Source organism: Amblyomma maculatum, chromosome 1, assembly GCF_055883805.1.
Source record: "Amblyomma maculatum isolate TAMU_Amacu chromosome 1, ASM5588380v1, whole genome shotgun sequence".
NCBI lineage: Eukaryota > Metazoa > Arthropoda > Arachnida > Ixodida > Ixodidae > Amblyomma > Amblyomma maculatum.
The window spans coordinates 376,250,476-376,254,445 of NC_139344.1; the positions used below are offsets into that span (position 1 = coordinate 376,250,476).

A 3,970-nucleotide genomic window follows, 5' to 3' on the forward strand; every position below is an offset into this window, starting at 1 on the left:
GGAGTTAAAAAAATAGTCAATTAATAGGAAAAGCAGGAACGCCTTGGTAGTCCCCCCTTCCCTAGAAATATGCATCCAGAATTTAATGTCGAAAGAAGGCCAAACGAGCCGAAGCTCTAGAGCGACGGTTCAAGAACATGAGAGCGAAGGAAGTAGTCTATGTTGATGCGGCAAGTGGCAGAACAGTTGCTGCGGTAGCTTCGGGTAGTCGATGGCCGAAGGGCGCCGGTATCCGCGGCAGCCATCAGAGGCCACAACATAGAGAGTGCGGAGGAAGTTGCGATAGCGCTAGCTTGCACAGGAACGGAAGCAAAGTTCATAAGTAGCGACAGCCAAACTGCAATTAAAAATTTTGGAATAGGGGAGGCCAGAATCCTCACCCAAAGAACGCTGAATAGGAAAATTCAGTTAATTTAGACACCCGCTCACGCTGCCGTCCCTGGTAACGAGGTGGCTCACGAGCTAGCCCGAGCTCTCTACTTCCGGGTAGCCGTCGAGCCCCCCGAACACTGGGCATTCGACGAGCGTCTGCAAAATTACGGGGAAATCATCGACCATTATAAATTGGGACGTAAACTGGTACCCCCGCCAGATGATGTTAGCCTAAATAATAGAGAAGCTGTCGCGTGGAGGCGGCTAAAAACTAACACGTTCATGAACCCGGTCTGGGCGTTTCACCCGCTACCAGACCTTAGGGACAATGATCTGTGAAAACACTGTGGGGCGAGAGGGACCCTCTTCCACGTAATTTGGGAGTGCCCACAATCTCCAGGGATAGAACAAAATAAAACAAATAGAGTAGCCTGGGATACCCTGCTGTGAAGCGCGGACCCTGCGATTGAGCACCGCACCGTCCATCTAGCGGAAGAGGCCGCAACAAGCCAAGGGCTACCTGCCAGCCTCTAGCCCGCGGGCGCACGACTTCCCCGTCCCCGGCACGCGTGCCGGGGACGGGGAAGAGGACGCCCATTTCCAATGGAATTAAAAGTTGTGCAACCAACCAACCAATGGTTGTGGAGGGTTAATTTGGGCACCCTCCACAACGGATCACTCAACGTGACGCCATATACATACCTCCGCTTCGGTGGCTGAAGGTAAAATTTGCGGCGCCATATGACCTTGGGAGCTGCAATGCGAAGAGATGTTCCGCTCAAAAACCCAGGAGGTTATAAAAAATGCCCTACAATTAATAGCAAACAGTCAAGCCCAGGGGACTGCGAGAGCCGGACCGTACCACTGCCAGGGGCAGAATCATGCTCCACGTCTTTGACATGCTGGGTAAGTAGTGGCAACAACTCTTTCCGAGGACACGCTCTTGTAAATTATAGTAGTTCTCTCTCGCAGTCTTTGTCAAAAGTTTAGAGTCTAAGGGGTTTACTTCTGAGCGGTGCCGTATGAGTTGTAATGTATTCCCAGCATTCCGAATTCCCTGATGGTAAGGCGATGTTTTGTTCTACCCTTTCCAACAGGATAAGCTTCTATGAGTGCTAATACAACGCCACTACACGACTTAGAGGCAGACTAACGCCACTACACGACTTAGAGGCTGACTACGTGGGCTCTAAACTTTTGACAAAGGCTGTACCAACGGTAAATAGCGTTAAAATAGACGCGCTCGCTGATGCTGGCCAATACAGGGCTGGCTGCGCGTGCCGTATGCGGACGAGGGAGAACTAGGCGAAAAATTGCTGTGTGGGGGTGAGTACCGCGCTTAATTCTAAATCAAGTTTTTGCTCAAAACGTGGGTCGCGACATCCTGTACGCAGAACTGCTAGAATCACATGCCGGAGAGCGCTAAATATATGGTACACTGTGGCTGGTTACGCTAGTTACTGAATATAGACATGGGCTTGTCACTGCCTTCCTAATTATGTCTAATAAGAAGGATGAGATACCGGCGCCAGGAGAAAATAGGAAGAAACTTCGAGGGGAAATTACGATGTAAACAGAAGAAATCTAGAAAAGCGCTAAGCAGAAAGTGTGATAATGACTAAAACAGATGCTGGGGATGTTTCTACGATACTGCAAACCAGCAAGTGTGGTAAAATAAGTTAATGTTGTAAATTTGAAAAAAATATTTCACTACCTATAATAAAAGAGACGCGAACCATGGTGCCGGATTCTTTTTCTTCACCTCGCGTGCATGATCACTCCTCGTGAGCCGCGCTAGCCTCGTGAGGAGGCACGAGTGTTAGCAGCCGTTGCCGTCTTCACGCGCTTATTCGACTGTTAGCAGCCTCGTCGCAAGCATTTTCAAGACTTGCTGAGCTTGGCTGTCATCAGTGTCTTGACCACGGTCCAGTATGGATAACTATGTGAGGATGGAAAAAATCGGCGAGGGCACGTACGGGGCTGTGTACAAGGCGAGAGACCAGCGCAATGGGAACATCGTAGCGCTCAAGAAGATACTCATGGATGAGGACGCAGGAGTGCCTTTGACGTCCGTAAGAGAAATGGCTTTGCTCAAGCAGCTGCAGCACGAGTGCATTGTTCAACTGCATGATGTTATTCTGGGTGAGTCCGACTGCTCATACCTTGTGCTTGAGTACTTACCTATGGATCTTGGGACGTACCTGGAAGGACTTCCGAAGTCCGAAAGGCTTAGCAGCAGTCTGGTCAAGAACTATCTGCGACAGATCCTTGCTGCCATCTTGTTTTGCCACCAGCGACGTGTGCTTCATCGGGACCTGAAGCCGCGAAACCTGCTTATCGATCTGAAGGGCACGCTCAAGGTTGCCGACTTTGGCTTGGCTCGCGCCGTGGGTGTACCCACACATGTCCTCACCCACGAGGTTCTGACCCTCTGGTACCGGGCCCCGGAGATTCTCCTGGGCGCCTCGATCTACTCGACGCCCGTCGACATCTGGAGCATTGGGTGCATCTTCTACGAGATGGCTACCCGTAAGGTGCTCTTCCCTGGAGACTCCGAGATTGACCAGCTGTTTCGTATCTTCCGTACTCTGGGCACGCCGACGTCGGAGACATGGCCGGGTATAGTGAGGCTGCCAGGCTACAAAGCGACCTTCCCTCTGTGGACAGAGAACATGTTAGCCGGCCTTCTACCAGACATGGAGACCAAAGGTGTCGACCTGCTTACCAAGATGCTTATCTATGATCCTAGCAAGAGGATCTCGGCACGAGCTGCCGTCGAGCATGCCTACTTCACCGCCTAGAACACGCATAGCCAGCCTATGCGATTGGGCGTTGTGACTGCCCATCTGCCGAGTGCACGCGTTTTCCTTCACGTGCATTGAAAGAGCATGAAGGTCTGGCGGAGCGGGAACAGTGTGTAACATGGAACGAGAAAACTTTTTGATCTGGATGTGTGCGGAAAGTGTGCTTGGATAAGTGTACATGTGGGGTGTGCTTGTGCAAAATTCACGTGGTGCTCTGGCTTAAACGACGCGTACCGTCTTCTCGAGAGTGGTAGTAAAATATTTAAAATGCTAAAGGTATAGCTTCTATCACTTGCGCAGTGAGGCAAGCAGTGAGGCCAGGTAAAAGGCCTGGGCTTTAGAGCATTAGCTCTACTGCTAGTATTATTGAACCTCGCGTTATTTTGATAATTTACATTGGAGAGATAGGTCGCATAGCAACAGCGCGTGCCACGTATGCCGCGCGCCAGCTGCCGTGGAGCGCGGATACCTCAGGCCCCTGGACTCCGCACGACGCCACTATTCAAACGTTCATGTCCCTGCGGTTCATGACGTTGGTGGCGGTCTTGTGCCGGGCCGGATCCTCAGAGTGTAGCAGGGTCTCCCAGTGCTTTCAGGCGGTGAGGTGCTCCAGACCCCGTGGGGGAGGATCTGCCGGGAATTGGAATAAGATGTGGGCGAGGGCGGTGGTGGGCTGGTTGTAAAGCGCGCAGGCGGGGTTGCTGATGGTTTGGTTTTATCGGGAACTAATATAGGTTCGCGTCTGGAGGCGGCGCCATAGATTTTGAGGGTAATTGTCTATTGTCTATTGAGGA

The 3,970-nt window shown here is 51.5% G+C and overlaps 1 pseudogene; it reads left to right on the top strand.

Annotated features, from left to right (window-relative positions):
• Positions 1–2,303: 2,303 nt before the first annotated feature.
• Positions 2,304–3,173, top strand: LOC146208302 (cyclin-dependent kinase 1 pseudogene; annotated as a pseudogene).
• Positions 3,174–3,970: the final 797 nt, after the last annotated feature.